At 40.7% G+C, this 24923-nt stretch overlaps 1 pseudogene; it reads left to right on the top strand.

The window, feature by feature from the left end:
- The first annotated feature begins 1987 nt into the window (after positions 1 to 1987).
- LOC108702855 lies at positions 1988 to 4783 on the top strand (annotated as a pseudogene).
- The last annotated feature ends 20140 nt before the right edge of the window (positions 4784 to 24923 follow it).

The following is a 24923-nucleotide window of genomic DNA, read 5'->3' on the forward strand; positions in this document are numbered from 1 at the left end:
AATTGAATAAAGTTTTTGTTTATGGGTAACAGTCTGAAACCAACTGAACTGAAAAACGTGTTTGTAAGATGAACAACCCCTATAAGGTTATGTTTTTCCATCACAGAAATAATATATAAAAAAGAAGGAATCAGAGTGTGTATAAATTTATGTGTGTTGTTTGCAGACAAATGCAGAAAGTTGCACCACTATTTTGCACTACTCTAGGCCTGGTGTAACCCCTTTGAAGCCAATAAGACAATTTCAGGAGGGCAAGTCATTATCGGTGTAAAACAGGGATCCCCCCCCTTTTTTTTTTAAAATCATTACATTTTGGGAGTAAAGGTGGCCATACACGGGCCAATAAAAGCTGCCGATAGACCGTGTCGGCAGCTTATTGGCCCGTGTATGGGGCCCCTCGACAGGCTTCCCCGATCGAGATCTGATGGGACGAAAAATCCCATCGGATCGCGGCCGCAACTATTCGTTGATACGGTCCCGCAATCCGACCGCCCATTACTATTCGTTAGGATCTGATGGTTGGGCCCTAGGGCCCACGATCGGATCAGCCCGATATTGCCCACCTCAATGTCTCTCAAACGAGCGGATCTCTCCGTGTATGGCCACCTTAACATACTGTAACTGTTATGGGCTTTTGTGAAGCATACATTGTAGGCAGAATATTTTATTTGCAGCAGTCACAGTTTAAACCATAAAAGTTCATTTCTGCAATTTGCATGGTATACAGCACATAGCAAATGCCCCTATTATGCCCTATCCATTAACATGCATATGCACTTTTCATACATATATATATATATTTTGTTATGTGGTTGGATTATCTTATATATAGGTATCAATATACTGAGAGGGTCATGACATTCATATGAATGATGATTTGCCTTTTTGGCCTAGCGTATGTGGAAGAAAAGATACTCCAATATACCAGTTTTTCATTTATTTCTAGAATATTGTCAAAAGCTTCTGTGGCTTTCTCTAACCTTATGATGAAACTCTGCCCATGAAGATTACCCAGCATGCAAGACTTTTGCCTAGCTTTTTGCCTTTTCATTGGGAAGTCTCAAAGTCAACTTCTAAGTGAAAGGATGAACATTTGGGTTTTGTTTGGATTGTTTTATTTTCTACTACTGAAACCCCTGGGTCAGTTAACCCAGGAGCTCTTTGCCAAATAGCAAGAGATCATCAATTGTACAGCCAAATTATGCCATAAACCTTTGGCCAGTGACCACTGCAAGAATTTACTTGTTTACTGATGCTCCTTATGAGCAGGACAAGTGCCCTAGTTGGTAAAAACAACTTACCTGTGTATAAAAGGGGCCAGAAAAAGCCCTAAGGGTATATTTTTTGTGATGTTTTTGGTATGCCCATAAAGACAAATCCTAAAGAATTAACGCATCCTCTTATCAACACAGTTTAGGAATGCATCATTGACATCTACCTTCTGTCAGATCTATGTGCTTGCAAACAGTATTTTAAAGAGCCACATACCTTAGGTAATAATGCACATACTCATATTAGTCTTTAAAGCTGTCTTTATTGTGATCTATTAGCAGACATTCTGCTGTCTTCTTCATAGCAGATGTCAAGATAACAGGTTCCAAATTACCAGGCTGAGATAATATACTAATTTCTGCAATTAATTCAGGGGCACCATACCAGTTTACAGATTACAGGTTCCAAATTACCAAAAAATGTCTAAGGAATGTAAAAATAATTGCCCATCTATATCTGAGTTAACCTTAGCTCATGAAGCATAAACACAACGGTTTGCTACTATTACTATGGTCCTTTTACATAAAAATTTTTTTTTTCAGGTCATTGTTCCTTTAATTCATGTCGAGTGAAAAACAGGCTACACCAGACATTGTCATATACCGGTAACTTCCCAACGGTGTATGTTTGGCTCATTTCTCTACAACAGGAAAAACTGGTACAGGGCGAGCCTTTTTTGTATTTCGTTCAGTTATGTTTGCTATAAAACTGTCACCTTAATGCAGCCACTTTCAGAACTCAATGAAATGCTGAAGGTGTTATAAGGAACAGATCCATCTTGAGACTAAAGCACAAACGGAAACATTTGAGAGCATAAAAGACTATTGAGAAGAATACTCTTGTTTATTTGTCCTCCCTGCTTTCAGTGATGGCACTGGCTGATTTGAGGGATGAGCTTAATTGTTCCATCTGCAAGGAGCTTTACATAGACCCTGTAATGTTGCCTTGTGGGCACAACTACTGCCAGGGCTGCATTATAAAAACATGGGAGAGCGAAGAAAGCCGTGGAGAAGTATTTGCCTGTCCAGATTGTCGTAGGTGTTATATGAGAAGACCAGAGATTACAAGAAACATGACCCTGAGGAATATAGTGGACAAGCTCCGTTTAAACCAGAAGGAAAGTGGTATCTTTTGCACTTACTGTGTCCACTCATCTGTACCTGCTTCTAAAACGTGTCTCCTGTGTGAGGCTTCTTTGTGTGTCACACACCTATGCTGGCACAGCAAGTCAGAGAAGCATGTCTTAACTGAACCAACAACTATCTTTGAGAGCAAAAAGTGCTCAATCCATGGCAAAGTCCTGTAATATTATTGCAATGAGGATGGTGCTTGTATCTGTGAGTCCTGCCACTTGGATGGAGAGCACAGAGGCCACAAGGTGCAGAAGCTGAATGAGGCCTCTGAGAAGCGTAAGGAATGTTTAAGAAAGGTTTTAGAGGAACTGACCCATTTGAGAATGCATATTGAGGAAAGAGAGCAGAGACTAGAGGGATGTAAGAGACAAGTGAAATGGAAATCAGAAGATCAGACCAAAGAAGTCACTTTCCTTTTTAAGGATATAATGAAACGACATGAGGCCCTAGAGAAACGAGTCAGCCATGAAATCTCCCAGTTGGAAGAGAAACTGTCACGCCCATTCACTGATCAGCTCTTGCAGCTGAAAATAAAAAAACAGAATATGATCGAGAGGATCCATCACATTGAGGAATTGTGCAATATGGTTAACCCCATAGCCGTCATAGAGGAATGGAATTCTGAAGGATCTGCTCTTACTGAGGAGGGAGATAATGAGGGCAGCAGAAGTGAAGAAATACAGGGACCAGATTTAGAACAGATGGATCAGGTCTCAAAGACATTGCTTACAGGTTTAAATGGGATTGTCAGTGATATTAGTAGATTTATCTATGAGCAGAAGACTCCAGTCGTAGACATAAAGAAAGCTGGTGATGATGTGGATCTATCAGAAGGCCCAAAAACCCCATGCTGCTCAGGAAAAGCTCAGCAAACAATGTCATCATGTACTAAAAAGTCAAAAAAACAAACAGTGTTTAGGAGAGTCTCTTGTTTTGAGGCCCCGTGCTGTGTGGTTCCACCAATGTATATGGAGAGGGCCACAGATATAACTCTGGATATAAACACAGCTGCTAATAATGTTGTTGTATCTGATGACAACAAAACATTGTCATACTCTGAATCCAGTCAGCGTTACCCAGAATCCTCAGATAGATTCCAGCAATCTCAGGTCCTGAGTAACAGGGTTTTTGCTTCTGGTCAGCACTACTGGGAGGTGGAAGTCAGTGAATTGGGGGAAGTGAGGATAGGGGTGGCCTATCCCAGTATAGCAAGGAAAGGGTTTCAGTCCTACATTGGAGAGAATACAAAGTCCTGGTGTTTGTACAGATATGAAACATCCAACAAACTAGAAGAGAAGCAGCAGAAATTCTCAGGGAGATATTACAGTAAAAATGTCAATCTGCCCTACAAGGTTTCCTGCAGCAGGCTGGGGGTGTACCTGGACTGTGAGGCTGGCAGTGTGTCCTTTTATGAGATTTGTGACCAGATAAGACACTTACACACCTTCACTGCCACCTTCACTGAGCCTCTACATGCTGCATTCTGTGTGTGGGGTGATGCCTCTGTGACAATCCTTAGCTAGAGCCTGTATCCCAATAGGAAGGGCCATGGGTAACGGGACATTAGGCACATTTCACTTATAACAATGGTTAAACTTGAGGTGAGGTGAAGGGGATGCAACCTATAAGCCCTCTGTTATGCATAATTATATGGGGGAAAAATGCAATGCATAAAGAACATCCCTTTTTTGTATAATTGTATTAATATAGGATGGAGGTGCTATATTATTTCCCTTAGACAGTACAATATGATGGTAGAGCTTATTGTGTGCACAGAACATTCCTTCTCTATATATTTGTATTTATGCATATGGATAGGAGCTGCCTTGTTGTGTCTTTAGAAACATGCTTACATATACAATTGGATGCAATATTGCACTCAATCAGACATGCCTGTATTCAGAATGTAGGTATCCATACCCGATGATAAAAATGACCAACATAATCAACAAACTTATATTCAAATCCATAGAGAGGAAAGCATCAATACTACAATTATATGTTACAGTTTATTATTGGTTGATATTATATAGACTGCAAGCCCTATACAAATCTGTCCTCTGTTTGTGTTTGGTGGTTGGGTCCATGACTGAGGTTTTGAGATTTAAACTACTGAGAATCATTGCAGGATGGTGAACTATAAGGCATGCATTATACGAATACTGCACATATTATATTTCCACTATATGGCTTGCATTATATTTTCATTGTAATTTGTTGCTTGCATATATTTTTGGGGTGCTTACTAGTGCCTTTTGTTTGGTACCAGATGAAATGAACTCATAATGTAATTCATAATGTCATCCTGCATTTAAAATAAAAGTATCTTCCTTACAGAGTGCTTTGACTTTTATTTTCTTGGATATATATATATATACATGTACGGGACCTATTATCCAGAATGTTTGGGACCTGGAGTTTTCCTGGATAACAGATCTTCATACCTTAATTCTACTAAAAATCATTTAAATGTGAAATAAAACCAATAGGCTTGTTTTGTATCCAATAAGGATTGATTATATCTTAGTTTGGATCAGGTACAAGGTACTGTTTTATTACCAAAGAGAAAAAGGATATTTTTAAAATTTAGAATTACTCAAATAAAGTGGTGTCTTTGGGAGATGATTTTTCCTTTCCAGTGATTATAACGGCTTACATGATACCCCAGGCCGGTGCTCCTGTTCACTTAAAACTGCACTGACACGGGGTACTTCTGTAGGGGCTCATTCGCCCCAATCTTCTTCCACTTTTTTCTCCTGACCTGGGCAGGCACATGAGCAGAAAGCTGGCTTTTTGTGTCTAAGTTTGGCTTTTTACTCTACTGTGCATGCCCTGGGGGCGCTGTTGAGCTCACCCAAAAACAATATTACCACTAACACCAAATTTGTTTTATAAAATGACCTGCAGGGGGGTACCTATTTTAAACCAGAGGCTGTAGGTTCTTAGAGTGCAAACAGAAGCTTATTACAATTATTCATGTACAAAAAGTTTTTTTTATTTACAGACAAGTTACGAACAGACATATGTAACCTATGCAAACAGGAATACAACAAGAGAGAGCAAATACAGAAAGAAATCCTGTACATAATCAGCTAATGGGTCAGTGAATTCTAAACAACTTTCCACTATACACTGATATGTTTCCATGGATTAAGTTTTATATAGATTATATTGCTATGGTAAGCAGTGGTACATGAAAAACTCTCTTAGTAGCTCCCACACTCGCTGTGGAGTCAGAAACTTCTTGAGGTATCAAAAGGATAATGAATGTTTTTTGGTAAGTGGCTTAAAATCAAAAGTTTTGGATGGAGTTACCCTTTAAGTCCCTTTATCCTGGGTAATGCCCTCCACTTACAGTAAACCCTATAAGAGAGAGGAAAGTGGCTACAACAACACAGGGATGTGACATTTATCATTGGTTGTAAAACAGGGTTTGTTATATGGTATATGATAAAGTACTATAATTCATCATTGCACTGTATGTATGTTACAGTAAGAGAGTGGCTTGATATTTTTGGGCCCCACAAATTAATTTTAGTGCACCCAACATATTTAGAGATTGTCCTGTTTTTCCAATATATGTAAAAATGCTCATTAATTAGGACCTCATGGAGCCCCCTGCAGGGTCTGTTTCTTATGTAGTTACACCCCTGCAGTCAGACAATCAAGCATTCAGCTCTATACATACAATGTAGAGGTTAAATATAATACTGATAATGTACAAAACAATCTGAAATAAAGGCTTGTAGTTCCAAGTGCAGAACATAAAAGCATCACAGATACAGGAAATTATGTTTCTCTGGATATATGAGATCACAAAGGGCATCGTTGAGTTCTGTTTTGAGGATGAAAAATCATTGAGGGGATGCACACCCCAAAACTGTGTTTTTCATAATGAAAGCAATTGTAATTCTAAGCAACTTTCCAGGGTATGCTAATTAAATGTTTTCGAAAGCTTTACAGTTTGGTGTAAATGTAATTGCTATTCCAGACTGTGTTTGTCTGTTCATTTTATATACAAAATTAATGTTGGTTAGGTTTGTAGCAAAGCTCCAATATATTTTTTACATGTGATGAAATCACAATGGTTTTTCTTTTTTGTAACTAATCACTGTCTCCCTGTTACCCAAAACCTGTGGATGCTGATTTATTTATTATGCATATATTGATATTGTCTCTGGGCAATCTGTAGATTCTGGCAAATGGCAGAGGGGCTGCTGTAGGATGCCATAGAAAGACACTACATACTGGGACTGATTGTGTCCCCTAAACTCTGTACATAATAAACCTCACGTCACAAATGCATATACCCTTTCAAGAATGCAGCAGGCAGAGGTATATTTTACTTCTGTACTGCCATAGCCAACACCTACTGAGAAGTCTTCTGATTTAATGGCTTCCATATCCCTAGAAGGAACTTGGGTGCAAACTTCTAGTGCTTAAACCTTGAATCTCCTGAAATCTCTCTGGGGCCAGATGGCACTGCAACTAGGGTTGCCACCCTGCCGATATTTTACTAAAACACCTGCCAAGGCCGGGGTTGGTATTACAGATTTACCGACAATGTACTGTAGTTGCTGGTTAATTTAGAATACCCTTAACAAAAGCCCTTGGCCCTACGCTGGAAACTTACTTACGCTGATCTGCAGGCCTGGACTGAGAATTAAAATAGGCCCTGGCATTTCAGGTGTTTTAGTAAAATACCGGCCGGGTGGCAACCCTAGTTACAGCGCCATCTGATTCCTCATCCTGTAGAACCATTAGTGGATTTTTTTGCACAGCTTTATAATGTGATGAATCTTTGTGGACACCTTGTTCTTCTTTAATTGTAAATTATGGTTAAATTTGAGATTTGGAATGATGTTGTGTTTCCTGATTGGAGATCTCATACCGTACTTGCATCTTCAGCCTTTCCTTGACGTCACAAAAGAGAGGGACCCACTATTTCTCACTTGCTGCTTTGTTTTGTATTTTTGCTCTGCGCTCCTGCAGGTTCTCTACACTTTTCTCAGTCTCCTTTTCCTCTAGGGTCAGTGCTTACATACATTTTCTGAGTTTGAGCTTCTTCATCTTTGAAGCCTCACTCAGCTGATCCATCTTGTGCCCCCTGTGCTCTCTGAACATCCAGCAGGACACACAGATACAGGCACCATAGTTCAAGCAGTAATACACCAGGGACTGGAACATTTTTTGCTCTCCAAAAAAGTATTGGTGTCAGTTAGAACTTTCTGTGTGCACTCAGATGATCCTCACATAGAGAAACTTCACACAGATGACAAAATTTAATAGCAGGTACCCGTGAATTAATACAGAATGTGCAGAAGATCTGAGGTTCCTTCTGGGGTGTCTGTAGTAAAAGGAAATGCTCCACAATGTTACTCAGCCTTGGGTTTCTTCTAAGCTCTGGTCTCCTCTTGTACCTGTGTCTGCATTCTGGACATGAAGACTCTTTCTCCTTCTGTTTGTTCCAGATTCTACTAATGCATTTTATACAGAAACTATGGCCACATGGCAGCGTAACAGGATCTGTAAAAATCTCCAGGCAAATGGAGCAAATCAGCTCTTCTATTATATCGGCAGACGCCATCACTGAAAGCAGAACAAAAATAATTCAAAATTTTGCTTTTCATCTGATCTGTCTGTTGCCATTTAGCTATGAGTCAAGTCAAGACCCTTACCTAAGGCAGCACTTTATCAGGGGTGCCAACGTTTCTATTCTAGTCTTTTAGCATAGGCAGGTCATCAGGGCTGGAACTAGGGTTAGTTAAAGTGTCTTCTGTCTACTCCTTGTCTGTATTTGCCCCCTCTGTCGCTCTCCCCCCCGCCCCTCTGTCACTCTCCCTGTGTCACTTTGTCTTCCCTCCTCTCTGTTGCTCTCCCCTCTGCCATTCTCCCCTACATCCTTGCATGGGGGGGGTGGCTGGCTGGGTTGTCTAGGATGCCCAGTCAGCTTGCTGCTATCCCACACAGGCCGGACTGGCAATCTGTGGGTTCTGGCAAATGCCAGAAGGGCTGCTGTAAGTTGCCATGGACACTCACTATTTCTTGGACTGGTGGGGGATGTTTGGTACTGTGTACTGAAATGCCAGGGCCTATTTTGAATCTCAGTCCTGATCTGATCCCACAGATCTCCAAAGACTATTATTCCACTGCTACTATAGGCACCATCTCTCCCTACTAAATCTGCTATGCCACACTCCCTTCCCAGAGACTATTATCCTACTGTTACTATAGGCACCATCTCTCCCTACTATACCTGCTATCCCACAGTCACACTCCCTTCCCAGACACTATTATCTCTACTACTACTATAGGCACCATCTCTCCCTACTATACCTGCTATCCCACAGTCACACTCCCTTCCCAGACACTATTTTCTCTACTACTACTATAGGCACCACCTCTCCCTACTATACCTGCTATCTCACAGCCACAGGGGCAGATTCACTAAAGAGCAAAGTGGCTGTCGCTGGCAAAAATTCGCCAGAAATCCAATCCTCAAGGACAGGGAAGCCATCGGGGGGGGAGAGTTGTAGGGGGCCCCGAGGGTAAGGGGGGCCCCGGCCACTTTTTTTAGCCGGGCCCGCCATCTTTCTGAGAAGTGCTGACTTCGGGAAGGCATGGACGTTTAAGGGGCCCTGGCCACGAATTTTCTTATAATGTGTGTGTGTGGGGGGGCCCTGGCCACCAATTTTGGCCACCAATTTTTTTTCTCATGTGGGGTCCTAGCCACCAATATTTATTAATGGGGGGGCCCTGGCCACAAATGTTTTTTTTATGGAGGGCCCTGACCACCAATATCTTTTTATTTTTTATTAACATGTGGGAACCCTAGCCACCAATATTTTTTTTGTTTTTTTACTGTGTGGTGGGGAGGACAGATCTATAGGTGGGGCTTGCAGTGGGCGCAGCCCAGGGGGCCCAGGAAATTTTGTCGTATGGGGCCCTGCGATTTCTGATGGCGGTCCTGCTCAGGGACATTGTCAATTCACTAACAGGCACAGACGACAATTCACTAATGAACAAGACCGTCGCTAGCGTTAGTTCATACTAAAGTGACTTTTTGCTGTGGCGGATTTTATTGAACGTTACCTCTTTCACCAGAATTTCCCTCGCCACCTTAGACTAGGCGAACTGCTGAAAAAAAGCTACATCTTCCTCAATCTGATGCCAGTGACATCATATCCTGTACACCGGAAAGTCCTAAAAATTTAAAAAACGCTGGCGACTTTTCTTTTTTTAAAGTGGAATTGCCGTCAAAAGTCTGAGCTATTAAAAGATTTTCGTGTGAACATTTTTTTAATACATTTGAGGGTCCTCAAATTTTAGGGTGGGTTCATGTTAACGGCATTAGAGGAGCTTTTATGTCTTTATTCAACTCCCTTTGACATTTGTAATAAAAAGTTGCCACTGCAAGCATTTCCACCACCATTTCTAAAAAAGAAATTTATACGACTTTTATGCACTTCCCCTATTCAAATTAACATAAGAGTAAGACTACTAGCGAGGTTTCACTAAGCACAAACGAATGCTAGTGAATCTTCACTATGAAATGCTCACACTGAAGAAGTATTGCTAGCGAAAAGTTGCCAGTGTTCGGCACCCAGGATGTAACTTCGCATTTTAGTGAATTAGTGTAGTGGTAATGAATTTGTGCCTGGCGAAGTGGCGCAGAGTCTGGTCACTGTGGTCACTGGCGACAATTCACCCTTTAGTGAATTTGCCACACAGAGGCTATTATCCCACTGCTACTATAGGCACCATCTCTCCCTACTATTCCTGCTTAGGGATGTAGCGAACCGCCGATAATGTGTTCGCGAACGCCGTTCGCGAACACCGGCAAAAATTGCGAACAGTTCGCGAACAGTTCGCGAACTTTGAACATCCGAAAATCGTTCGATTCGAACGATCGAAGGATTTTAATCGTTCGATCGAATGATTTTCGTTCGAATCGAACGAAAATCGTTCGATTTTAGCGATCGAATGGTCGAATGGTCGAACGATTTTGACGCGAACGCCTATTGGCGAACGTCGCGCGACGTTCGCGAACTTGCGGCGGACGCGAACAGCCGATGTTCGCGCGAACAAGTTCGCCGGCGAACAGTCCGCGACATCCCTATTCCTGCTATCCCACAGTCCCTTCCTAGAGACTATTATCCCACTGCTACTATAGGCACCATCTCTCCCTACTATACCTGCTCTCCCACAGTCCCTTCCAATAGACTATTATCCCACTGCTACTATAGGCACCATCTCTCCCTACTATACCTGCTCTCCCACAGTCCCTTCCAAGAGACTATTATCCCACTGCTACTATAGGCACCATCTCTCCCTACTATTCCTGCTATCCCACAGTCCCTTCCTAGAGACTATTATCCCACTGCTGCTATAGGCACCATCTCTCCCTACTATACCTGCTCTCCCACAGTCCCTTCCAAGAGACTATTATCCCACTGCTACTATAGGCACCATCTCTCCCTACTATACCTGCTCTCCCACAGTCCCTTCCAAGAGACTATTATCCCACTGCTACTATAGGCACCATCTCTCCCTACTATTCCTGCTATCCCACAGTCCCTTCCTAGAGACTATTATCCCACTGCTACTATAGGCACCATCTCTCCCTACTATACCTGCTCTCCCACAGTCCCTTCCAAGAGACTATTATCCCACTGCTACTATAGGCACCATCTCTCCCTACTATACCTGCTCTCCCACAGTCCCTTCCAAGAGACTATTATCCCACTGCTACTATAGGCACCATCTCTCCCTACTATACCTGCTCTCCCACAGTCCCTTCCAAGAGACTATTATCCCACTGCTACTATAGGCACCATCTCTCCCTACTATACCTGCTCTCCCACAGTCCCTTCCAAGAGACTATTATCCCACTGTTACTATAGGCACCATCTCTCCCTACTTAACCTGCTTAAAAATAAGTTAGATATATGTCCTTAACGGTAGTCGCATATACAGTTGTAATATTCTTTTTTGATGTGCTTTTTGACAAAAGTTGGTAGCTTGGCAAAATTTGAACCATTCAAATGCACCAATTCACACATTGTTTTGCCTGTGTAGATGCTGCTGTTATTGATTCTAGGTAATCCAGCATAGCATTATGCATACAGAATATAAAGGAAAAAGGTGATAATGCCCCAGAAATATAACACAGATATGGGTTAGCTAACCCCCAATCCCCAGTATATACTATATTAGGTAACAAGAGTAAGAGTATTTGCCAGTTTCCAACAATGCTGGAATTACCTGTTCATAAAATCTCCAAAAGTCTTTCTGTTGTCGTTGGATGTAAGTCACCTCCACTATAATCGTGTCGTTTTTTTGAAGTAGGAAGATCTTACTGAGATGGCATTATTCCTTTAGCTCTGTGACAGTCCTCACTGAGAGGAGGAAGAAGAAACCTTTCTTTATGTTTTCTATCTTTATAATCTGTATGCGACTTCAACAGTTATGTGAATTCAATACACACATTTTATTATCTTGTAAAGCCCAGCCCTGTTCCATAAAAACAAACACTTCTGCTTCTCATATTTTTGATTTAGCTTTTTTTAAATAAAGCAACGTAAAATAAAACACAATGTAGTTAACGTAGTTGGCCAATTGCAATATATGGACAAACAATCTCTGTTATGTTTAAAGGGTAGGGTATTTTTTAGTAGCTTAAGGCACAAAATGTCTCAATGTCTTAAATATATTGATAATGAGATGAGTGCAGAGGACCTCTTGTATTTGTCTGTATTAATTCTACACACAATTGTCTGCTGGTCCAGAGCAAAAGGAGGGTACTGTGACCATTTAAAGGCACAAAATAGTTATATACGGAACTCTGAGTATCACTCACATATTATAAATATAAGGGATACTGTACTCCCTAGGGGTTCTGTGGCAGTTGTACAGGGAACTCTGAGTATCGTTCATGTATTATAAGGCCTAATGTACCCCCTACTGTAAATGATAAGGCTATTAAAAGTCACTGAGGAGTCTTGTAGCCAGGTATATTATTTCTTATAATATGAATACATTAATTATGAAAGACATTATTCAATTAAGGAACATTTTTCAAATGAATTCTTTATCTGAGTCTTTGAGATGTTGTTTATCAATATATCACTTATATTATGGTGTACGGCAAATGACAATACTATATACAAGGAACAATGCATCTCCTATTATAAAATATAAGGATATTGGAACACATGTTCCATTATTAAATAAGGTGAAGAAGCAGAGATTGGGAGTTTTTGTTTTTAATAATAATACTGGTAAACAAGCATCCACCACCTGTAGAGAAGATCTCTGGGGTTGGGATGAACTTGAGACATGTCAGTAAGATTACTGCATTAGACTCTTGCTAAGGGAGCTGAATATAGGGGGGGCTGAGGCCAGTGTGGCCTTGCATGTCTAGATGTTGCAGACGGGGTTCAGCTTGTGGTGGATCCAAGATGGCACTGGAAATAAGGTGCTTTGTTGAAGGAGTGCAGGACTTTTGCGTTCATCATGTACGAGTGCTAAACTGTGCCCCAGTGGCTCTTTTTCAAGTGATACCAAGTGTTAATTCACACAGATACTAAAGCTGGCCACAGACGCAAAGATCCGATCGTACGAATCAATGTACGAAAGGACTTTCCCATCTCCCGACCTGCCACTAACCATTCAGATCAAAGTCTTACCATTCCGACCAAATAAAGTAGTTAAAGAACAGATCAGCTGATGTTCTGCCCCTGACAGCAATCATACGATAGACAAAGCTGGTGACAGTCTCCCACTGAAAATCGTACGATCGGCAATACACGCAGAGTTATTACCCGCAGCCGACAGAAATTTTCTAACCTGTCCGATCGACCAAACGACCGATCTCCGCCGGACGAAAAAATGTTGGGACTCTCCACACACGTTCGGAATTCGTACGATGAGATCTTTGCGTCTATGGCCAGCTTTAGGGTAGGACTCCACGGTTGATTTCTGTGCAATCTGATGCGCTGAGCAAAAAACGCAGTAGTCATGTTGGATACGATAGAAATAAGGTAAGAGAAGGAAATGTCAGATGAAGTCGCAGAGCTGATCCGACGCGACACGACTGTCAGATGCAGATGCAGCATCTGCATCCAACAGTCGTGTCGCGTTGGATCAACGCTCCAACACCATCCAACAATGCTATTGCTTACCTTATTTCTGTTGCATCCGTCATGACGCCTGTGTTTTTGCGCAGCGCATCGGATCGCGCAGAAATCGCCAGTGGAGTCCTACCCTTATGCTTACAAACCCCACACCTCAAACAGTGATTGTGCAACATAATTAAGAGGTAACTGCTGAGGTGCTATACCAGCCTAACCTCAATTACAAAAAAAGCAATAAAGGCATAAAATGAGTGGAAGCAAAACAAAAAATCCAAACTATAATCTAGATTTGTGTCCATAAATTCCACTTGGCCCCCCCTTATAAAACATAATGCCTAAATACAGATAATTTAATTTTAAAGAAGAACTGATGATTGTGAAAAAATATATGCATATGTATATGCAAATGCTCAAAATGTGATCTCACTAATATGATGCTCATATTTTCTATCCAATGCATATTCTAGGACAGCAATATATTTCTCACAAAAAAAGAGACGTTAGTCTATATGTTCACAATACGACACTGATGGCCATTTCCTGTGATCGAAGTATAATCGTTCGATCGAACGATTAAATCCTTCGAATTGAACGATACGAAGGATTTTGATCGAACGATCGAACGATCGAACGATCGAACGATTTTCCTTCAATCAGAAATTTGTTAGAAAGCCTATGGGGACCTTCCCCATAGGCTAAAATGGCACCTCGGTAGGTTTTAGGTGGCGAAGCAGGGGGTCGAAGTTTTTTTTAAAGAGACAGTACTTCGAATGGTTGAATAGTCGAACGATTTTTAGTTCGAATCGTTTGATTCGAAGTCGAAGTTGTAGTCGAAGGTCGAAGTAGCCAATTCGATGGTCGAAGTAGCCAAAAAAAACATTCTAAATTAAAAGTTTTTTTTCTTCTATTTCTTCACTCAAGCTAAGTAAATGTGCCCCTGAATGAAGTAAATCAAAGAAAACAATGTAGATTCCATTGATCATCCATACCTATAGTTATAGACTATTGAGTCTATTAATTCATAGGGCTTCTCTTTGTAACAGGCTCTTTCTAATACCACTGCCTCCCTGAGGCTTTTCCCGTTACATCTAGAACCAACCATTTTCACTGGGATAATTGATGTCTACTCAAATTCAAGTGGCGGGATACTGGATTATCAGATCTTTATACTAACTGAAAAACACTTACCTAGGGGCAGATTTACAAAATTCGAGTGAAGAATTCGAATGTAAAAAACTTCGAATTTCGAAGTATTTTTTGGGTACTTCGACCATCGAATTGGTTAAATTCGATCGAATTCGAACGATTCGAACGATTCGAAGTAAAAATCGTTCAACTATTCGACCATTCGATAATCGAAGTACTGTCTCTTTAAAAAATACTTCGACCACCTACTTCGGTAGATAAAACCTACCGAAGTTAATGTTAGCCTATGGGGAAGGTCCCCATAGGCTTGCCTGTGATTTTTTGATCGAAGGATTTTCCTTCGATCGTTGGATTAAAATCCTTCGATTCGAAGGATTTAATCGTTCGATCGAACGAAAAATCCTTCGATCGATCGAACGCAGGATTTGCGCAAAATCGTTCGACTTCGATATTCGAAGTCGAACGATTTTAGTTCCCAGTCGAATATCGAGGGTTAATTAACCCTCGATATTCGACTCTTGATGAATCGGCCCCCTAGTGTTTAATTTTGGGTGACTTCATCTACCATTTTGTGAAATTTCTCAATTTCACCTCTATATCACTAAGATATCATTCACATATCAGATATAGTAAGATGCAGGCCCAAACTGGCAATCGGTGGATTCTGGCAGTTGAAAGTTGCCATAGAAAGTCACTATCTAGTGGGCTGCTGGGGGCTGTTTGAGCATCTGTGTAACTGGCATGCCAGCATCTATTGTGCATCTTAGTCCAGGCCTGTAAGATGTGTTCTTTGCATATATGTTGGGGAAAAAATATTTTCAAGATAATGTACAGAAAGATTTGTAAATGCTGGAGCCTCTGCAGCACCCATAGATGAGCCTGCCAAAAATACTCTCCTTTAAACCAAAAATAATTCTTCTTATATTCTTATATGGGTGGTTCACCTTCAATTTAACTTTTAGTAGGTTATAGAATTGCCAACTTTCAATAGATATTTGTATTTTTTATTTTTTTTTATCTTTAGTTTTACTGATCCCATAAGCCAAAACACTATTGCTCTCTAAGGCTACAATTTTACTAAAGGAGAACTTTGATAAAAGTTTTTGAATAAAAATTGAATATATGCTTCATCATACTGAAATCATTTTCAACATAATTTTGAAATAATCACGTTTATCTTCTCTATCCCCCTGTCAGCATATGTTTCTTTTAATTTTCACTTCATTCACAAGTTGGGAGTCTGATTTTTATTGATAAATTTTATGGGGGCTCCCTTTCCTAGCAGAGGTATTATAGGTTAAGGTGGCCATACACTGAGAGATCCGCTCGTTTGGCGATGTCGCCAAACAAGCGGATCTCTCCCCAATATGCCCACCTTGAGGTGGCCAATATCCGGCTGATCCATCCTAACAAATGGTATCGGGCGGTCGGATCACGGGACCAACGAACAGATGCAGCCGACAGGATTTTTAGTCCCATCCGATTGAGATCTGGCCGACTTTCGGCCAGATCTCGATCGGGGAAGCCAGTCGGGGGGCCCCATACACGGACCAATAAGCTGCCGACTCGGTCTGTCGACAGCTTTTATTGGCCCGTGTATGGCCACCTTTACTCAAATAACTGAATCCAGCACAAACAATATGTAACAAAATAACTGACATAGGCACAAATCTTTCATGTAGAGAGTACATTTCTAGTGATTTTAAAAGAGTGAGCTCTAATACATATGAGCAAAAGAACCTCCCTAAAAGATATATTAGATCTAACAGCCATTCAACATCAGACTTTGAACTGCTTCATGAACAGAAAATGAAGATAAGCAGCTACTGAGAACAGGGTACCTTAATTATTTCAGATATATATTCCATTTTCATTAGTTCTTTTTTAATATTGCTGCTCAAGTATCTCATGCAAGCCATGGCCTGGTTGCTAGTGAAAATTGGACCCTAGCAGTAACATAGCCGCTCTCACATTTCAAACTGGAGATCTGCTGAATAAGAAGCAAATTAATTAAAAATCCACAAAAAATTTAGACCAATTGCGAATTTTCTTAAAATACCACTGTTGGCATCACTCTAAAAGTTAAGTTAAAGGTGAACTACCCCTCTAAGTAGACAATCTATCAAAAAGTAAAAAAAAAAGCCCATACGGTACAAAATTTTTGGTCTACTTCATTAGTTAAGCTTTAGTTCTACTTTAATGTATCAATTTAGAACAAAGTCAGTGATACTCCAGAGCTGCTTCAGAAAGATATAAGAAGGTGAATAATTTAAATGTAAACTTCAATATTAGAAATACAGTCACAAATAGAAAATGGAAAGGAAATGAAAAAAGTCTTTCTGGTCAGGCCCGTATTTACAAACTTGCCGCCCCTAGTCCGGCTCTACTCATCGCCCCCGCTCCCCTGCCGGTGCCGTCCCCTTCGCTTCCCCTGACCAGCACTGTTACCTCCACTTCCGGTTTGCCCCTGTCCAGCGATGCCCCTTGCCTTCCAGGGCCTTCCGCTTTCTGTGCGTGCGCATGCGCATAGCTTAACACTCGGGAACAGCCCTGTGCCGTCCCCTTCGCCTCCCCCTGTCCAGCACTGTCGCCTCCACTTCCGCTTCCCCCTGTCCAGCGATGTCCCTCCCCTTCCAGTTGCCGTCCTCTTCCCCCTGCACACATCTTAACACTTGGGAACAACACTGGAGACTGACGTGAGTCTCCAGTGCTAGTTACTGATGCGGCTGGGCTGCCCCTGAAATTGCGCCGCCGTAGGCCCGGGCCTATCCGGGCCTGTTTCTGTTGAAAAGTCTGAAAAATGTTGGAAGATGAGCAACCTGTTTTGGAAAATTGGTGGTATAAGGTACATCCATACAAAAGAGAGGGGTGTGATCAATGCACATTCCCTGGTGAGCCCAACAATACACCACTTTTAATATGTTCTTTTAATGAACTACATGAAATTATTGGGTGTGGAGCACCCCCCATGTTTACAAATTGGGGACCTGCGATTGAACCTGTGCCAGTTGTCTTAAATACTTTGTGGGCAATACCTCCTGTTTATATTGCAGAATATTCACTGCATACAGAGGTAGCTTTACAGTTAACAATTGTTACTGTTCATACTGCAGGAGTGTGTGGGGCTGAGCATACTGGAGAAGCTTCTGCCCCACAGGAATGTGTCATTTACCACTACTTGTAAAACAGGGGTTTTTTATACGATGCACTATAATGTATAATTGCACTTAAAGTCACCAGAGTGACAGTGAACATGACAAGTGACACGTAGGCCAGGGCCCCAGGTATCAGCTCTCATACTGGATATGTCCTGTTGTGTTTGGCATCAATTGACAGGGTCTGATCATCTCATAACAGATAAAGGAGATGTGGATTTGTGCAAACCATATTTAGCTGTCTCTGTAATGCTTCAAACAAAATGAGACAAACCAAATGAGACAAATCGCAATTGGTTTTCGTTTTTATTATTTGTGGTTGAGTTATTTAGCTTTTTATTCAGTCCTCTCTCCAGTTTGCAATTTCAGAAATCTGGTTCCTAACATCCAAATTACCCTTCTATTACCATACCCTGATTGAATAAAAGACTGGAATATGAACAGGAGAGATCCTTAATAGAAACACAAGTTAGTAAAAGTAAAACAAGCAATAAAAATAAACGTGTAGCCTTACAGAGCATTTGGTTCTAGATGGGATCAGTGACTTCCCATTTGAAAGTCTGAAGAAGAAGGCAAAAACTATAAAAAAAAAGGAAATTGTACAGTTGTCTAGAATTGGCCATTCTATAACATACTAAAAGTTCATTCAAAAGTGAACCACCCCTAACTCATCCAAATCACACCATTGTTGAGGCACTAATGTATGTGCCACCCATTGCCTAAACTCTTTGGATAATGATATGTATGTCAGGAACTGCACTAGTAGTTCTATAATTCTGGACTCCCCAAACATTGGGGATAATGATCTCTCTCACTCTATATTGACATTGAACATCAATCAGGAGCCCCATTGGCCACCCTAGACCTCAAACCTTGAGGATAATGATCTGTTTTTCACACATACAGTATACATTAGTAGGGAACCCCACTGGCCCTTCTATGCTCCCAGGCCCTCCAGTCATTGTCCACTCACACTTGCATTGGAAAATACAGTTGTTTGCCTTTGTTTTTATGTCTTTAAAAGTCTCCTGCTCTACCACCCTAAAGAATTTGGCTCAGAGTAACACTTGGATGTCTTTTACCCCTGCAGAGACTTATTCTTGTAGAATTCATCCCAGGACTTTTTATGTTTGTCGTATTCTGTGTCTCCTGCTCCAGTTCCTCCAGCTCCTTATTCAAAGTGGCAAGTCTCCTGATACCTGAGCCTTCAGTTCATCATGCAAGTGAAATGCTCATATACAGACACACCCTGAGTTCTTTATCCTCAGGCTTATTTCTTTTGGCTGAATGAACCACTTTCTTTCACATTTTGGCAAAAAAAAAAATAAGTGTTTACAAGGCTATGGTGGCCATACACGGGCAGATAAAGCTGCCGATATCGGTCGTTTGGACCGATTTGACAGCTTATCTGCCCGCGTATGGGGCTTCCGACGGGTCTTCCCGATCGATATCTGGCCACGATATCGATCGGGAAGGTTGGATTTTTACCCGACCGACCCGTCGGAGCCCCTTGGTGGATCGTAATTCGATCGTTCAGCCATACATGCAGTTAGTGGCATATCGAGGAAAGATCTTTGAGTCTATGGCCACCTTTAGTCCTGCAATTGGGAAGGCTGGTATTTTTTTCCAGAGAAGGTGACAACCCCACTCACAGAATATGAGAGGGAGGTGTCATATTGTATTCCGTTGCATAACTACCATAGCAGACCCTTTGACAGTGCAACACAGGTTAGCAGGGGTGAGAAGGAGAAAGCTGTGCACCGGGCCCTCCTAAGTTCTTTATCGTGTGTGATTGGGAGGGGGGGAACAGGTTGTACTTACACTACTGGTTGTATTTCTTAAACAGTACAGTATGAGGAACTGGTGATACATGTTTGAGTAAATCTAAATATTTATATCACACTCACACGTTGGGGTACTGCATGTACAATAGATATCCATTCTCCAACAATAAAAATGGCTGCACACAATGAACTTATATCCAATGTCATAAGGAGGAAAGCATCATTACTCCAGCCGAAATGTGTATATATATATATATATATATATATATATATATATATATAAAAATATATACTCTTCAAAATATGAATTTATTTTAAAAGTTACCTTGTTACCTATAGTTCATCTCATTGGTTTCCTTTTGTAAGTAATTTTTACTTGTAGATCCTAAACCTGATTGTTTTGCCAACCCGACTGTCCCTTCTCAACCTGTCATATATGGCAACCCCGTCATCGAGGAACATGGGGGATGAGATAGGTAAAAAGCATTGGGCAAATACTTGTATGGCAAAATGATGCTATAAAAGCATTAGCATGCAAAGCATTCATATCATATCACATGTAAACAAAAAATTTAATTTCCGGTGTCAGTATCTCTTTTACTGTTTATAAGGTGTAACAGTGGACTAATTTACACATATTGCTATTCAGAGCACTTGTTTAAAAAACAAACTTTTAAATAAAACAAAGCAAAAATCTATAAGGCATGCATTATACTCACTCAGATTGATTTATAAAGTTTGTGCAGCGCATATTTATTTGCAAATGTTTTTATTGCCCATGTTTTTTCCTGAATGCTAAAATATTGCACCGCTGTGCCCGTCTTTCTTTTTATGCGAATTCGCATTATGCACAAATTTTTGCAAATTGCCCACAAATGAGATGGGTGTTTCCGTGAATGTGACCACTGTGCGAGGAAAAGTGTGTTGACAATAATTCGCAAAACTGTTTTCTCTGCCACCAAAGTCACGATATAACTCAAACTCTAAAGTATTTGCAATTTGCGATATTTGCCATTTTGCCAATATTGCACATCTAATACACCACTCTTATACAGCTTTATAAATACTGTATAACCATGTGAAGGGTAAATATCTTCTCTGTGCAAACCATTCAGTCCTGCACAAAGTTTATAAATGAGCCCCAAGGAGTGTATTCTATTTTCACCAGGGCTGGATTATATATTTGGTGAATTAGGCATCACCTAGGGACCGAGAAATGGCAGTTGCAGGATTCTTTTGGACATGACCACATTTAGTGGTAGCAACAGTCAGTTTAAAGCTCTGACATTGTCTGATCTAGTTCTGCTCACAATGTACTGTGCAAAAAATCCCTCTTGGCAGGGGCGTAACTATAGAGGAAGCAGACCCTGCGGTTGCAGGGGGGCCCAGGAGTCTAGGGGGCCCAGTGAGACCCTAATTAATTAGCAATTTTAATATATCTTGGTAAAATAGGCCAACTTATAAATATTTTGGGGCCCTAAATTGAATTTGCTATGGGGCCCAGTAACAACTAGTTACGCCACTGCCTCTTGGCAACAGTGCTATCAGTTGTGGACAAATTTCTTTTGTCTATATTGGCACTACACACCTTGATATAATGTCCGTTGCTGAATTCATGTCTTTATAAAAAAGTGACAGTGTACCTTATGAGCTGAAGTCCATGAATTCACATGCATCTGCCCTAGGTGGGGCAATACAACTCCTTGATGTGGCTCTGACCTGCCTTTTTCTGTGACACATATAAAGGTGAGACACATGTTACATGCAACGGCAAGGGGGATAATTGCTCTCACCAGCCAATCTCACCAAATGAACAAGCTACACACCCTGAAACTCCCCCCCCTCAATGACACTTGTTTTAAGAGAAGAAAAGCTACGGAGGCATTTGATTGCCAATAGATTAGGTGCAATAATGCAAGATAGAATATGTATATTTATTCTGTAGAATGTTTAACCATACCTGAGTAAAAAGCTCTAGAACCTCTCTGTTTGTTTAGGATAGCAGCTGCAGTATTAGCTTGGTGTGACATCACTTCTTACACGAGTGTCTCCCTGCTCACTTATAGATCTGGGCTCAGATTAAAGCAGAGAAGGGAGGGGAGCAGAGGGGCAAACTGAGCATGCTCACACCTAGGGCAAGGAGCTTTAAGCTAAAGACAGGAAGTCTGATACAGAAACCCATGTGTACACAATAGAAGGAAATAAATGCAGTGCTTCTTTTGACAAAGGACTCAGAGCAGCATTACTTTGAGGGTTTACTGGTATATTTAGGTGGACATTTTTGATAAGGCTTACTTAGATTTAACCTTTCCTTCTCCTTTAAGGTTAAATTCCCTATGGGTGCTGTTGAGCTCACTCCGAAACAATATTGCAAAAAATTACAAATGAACTCTCAATGGGGGTAACTACTGTATGTCATACTAGGAACTAAGAGGGTCTTTTGAGCTTAATCAGAAGACTTATTAACTGGTATTAATGTATAAAAAAAGTTATTTATATACAGAGAAATTACAGAGGAATATAAGTGACCAATGCATACAAGAATACTATAGGAGTGAGTATTTACATATATAAATCCTGTACATTATCAGCCAAAGGAATGAGTGAATTCTCGGCAACTTTCAAATATACATTGATTTAATATATTTAGCCTATACTCCTGGCCATCCACACCAAACCCTAGGCATAATGATCTGTATCTCACACATACTGTATGTTTATACTGTACATCAGTCAGGAACCCCACTGATCCCTATATACTATGTGGCCCCATAAAATATACTCTAGGGATAATCTGTTATTTATACATATTACAGTGTTCTTGCCCTGGTCTCTATATGGCTGCATACATTCCTCACCCCTTGGTTTTTTAAGAGCAGCCTGGGTGCAGCAGGACTGACCAGAATGTGTGAAGCCAATTCAGTGTGAGTTACACAGCAGACAATGAAAACCATAAAAAGCATGGCCATTTTAAGTAAAAGTACAATCTTACCACTTTCCATAATGGGTCCGGTTGCTCATGCCCCAAATCCTCAACAAAGGGGAGCTACATGCAAACACCTTGAATAACGAGCAGGCACCATTTCGGAACACCAAAAAAAGTTGATTAGTTAGTAGAATCTAGGAGTCCAAAAGTTTTTATAAAGTAATACAAAAATCTTTATTTACATCATGTATAAAAAATAAAAGCCTTGGCGCGTTTCATGTGCCCACAGGACACTTAGGGGCTGATTCACTATGGGTCGAATATGGAGGGTTAATTAACCCTCCATATTTGACTAGGAATTGAAATCCTTCGACTTCGAATATCGCGAATATCGCCTCTAGTTCTTTCAGCATTAACTTCATCTCCTTTTGAGCCTTTGGAAGAGATCTGTGTTTTTGGTGGCCATTTCTACAGCAGCTAGATTGAGTCTTCTTCAAGCTTTATCTATCAGGGAGAATAACATGACCTTTTTCCTGGATAGGCTCATTTTAAAGCCGGATGCTTCCTTCTGGCCAAAAGTTGTTTTACCTTTTCATTCAGACCATGAAATGGTACTTCTAGTACTTTCTAGCTCAGTGGAGGATCCTCTTTTTGGAAAATGTGGATCCGGTGAGAGCAGTCTCTCAATATTTGGAGGTCTCCAATGTTTTTAGGAAGACTGAAAGGATGTTTGTTATTCCAAAGGGGCCAAAGAAGGGTCAACCTGCTTCTACTTCCACGATTGCAAGGTGGTTGGTTATCCTCATTTTAAAAAGCTTACCAGTCCCAAGGCAAACTAGCTCCAAAGGGGGTAAAGGCTCATTCTACTAGGGCAGTGGCCTCCACAATAAGAAGAACGTGAAACCTGTAAGGGGGGGGGGAAGCTTTTGCATCCAGAGTACTTAATATAAGTTAATGTATATTAAGTATCTTTAAACATTATTATGTCCCTCCCTTCTTCTTCTTTTTAACTTATTGCTGTGTACATTCCAGTGTTTTTATGTTGACATATAGTGGCAAGGAAAGAAGAACATTTTTGTCATACATAATAATTTTCTTTCCCTACCCACTATAAATGTCAACATACCCTCCCTTCTTTAGGCTATATTTTTAGACTACTGGCTCTAGGAGGCGGGGTGTATTTAAAGTCTTTTAGGAGGAGGAGTTCTCTGGTTCACACCTGGGGAGGGAATTAACCCAGTGTTTTTATGTTCACATTAAAGGAAGACTATACCCCTCAAACAATGAAGGTCTCTATAAAAATATATTGCATAAAACAGCTCATATGTAAAACCCTGCTTCATGTAAATAAACCATTTTCATAATTTCTTTCATAATTTTTTCATTTTAGTTGTATGTACCATTGCGTAATCCTAAATAGAAAATTGCCATTTTAAAAAATAAGGGCCGCCCCCTGGGATCATAGAATTCATGGTGCACACAAACTAACTGCACAACATTATAGGTCACATGAGCCAATTAACAGGCATAGTTCTGTCTTTTGCTTCAACACTTCTTCCTGTTACAGTTAGAGCTGCAGTATTTCTGGTCAGGTAATCTCTGAGGCAGCACAGAGACAATAACAAAATGGTGGTTCAAGGCAAGAGATGTAAAAGGGCAAGATTTACTTAAATATATATTCCAGTTTGGTAATATTCTTTAATATGCCACTTAAAGGAGAATTCAACCCCCTAATTTGCATCCCCCTTCCCCCTACCCTAAATAGACCCCCCTCCAGGGGGGAGGAGGGCCTATTCAGGGTAGGGGGGAGGGGGATGCAAATTAGGGGGTTGAATTGTCCTTTAATATGATATAAACTATCCGTTGCTTAAATATTAATTTTGGGGGTAAAGTTTTCCTTTAATATAGCCAGGAAAAGAAAATTACTATAAGTATGACAACAATTTTCTTCTATTCCTGTGTGACCGACATCACTGAGAACAGGAAGAAGAAACCTTTACAGTGTCGGACTGGCCCACAGGGATACCAGGAAAACTCCAGGTGGGCCCAGGTGTCAATGGGCCCTTCTGCTTCAAAACATTTGGCACATTTCATGGCCATGACCTATTTCTATGAGAAAAAAAGATACTAAATAAACTGAATAATAGATTATAGCATGTAAAGAAAAGAGGTTGTGTGAGGACAGGAATTATAATAGTACTGAGAGTGGGCCCCTGATCTAAGGTCTTTTGGTGGGCCCCTGGTCTAAGGTTTTTGGGTGGGCCCCTGGTGTCCCAGTCCAACACTGAACATTTACCTTCTATGTTTAAAATCTGTTTGAGAATGTAACAGTTTTGTAGATTCAAAACAGAAAGTTAAATATTAAATCAGAT

This window comes from Xenopus laevis, chromosome 9_10S (assembly GCF_017654675.1).
Source record: "Xenopus laevis strain J_2021 chromosome 9_10S, Xenopus_laevis_v10.1, whole genome shotgun sequence".
In the NCBI taxonomy this organism is placed as follows: domain Eukaryota; kingdom Metazoa; phylum Chordata; class Amphibia; order Anura; family Pipidae; genus Xenopus; species Xenopus laevis.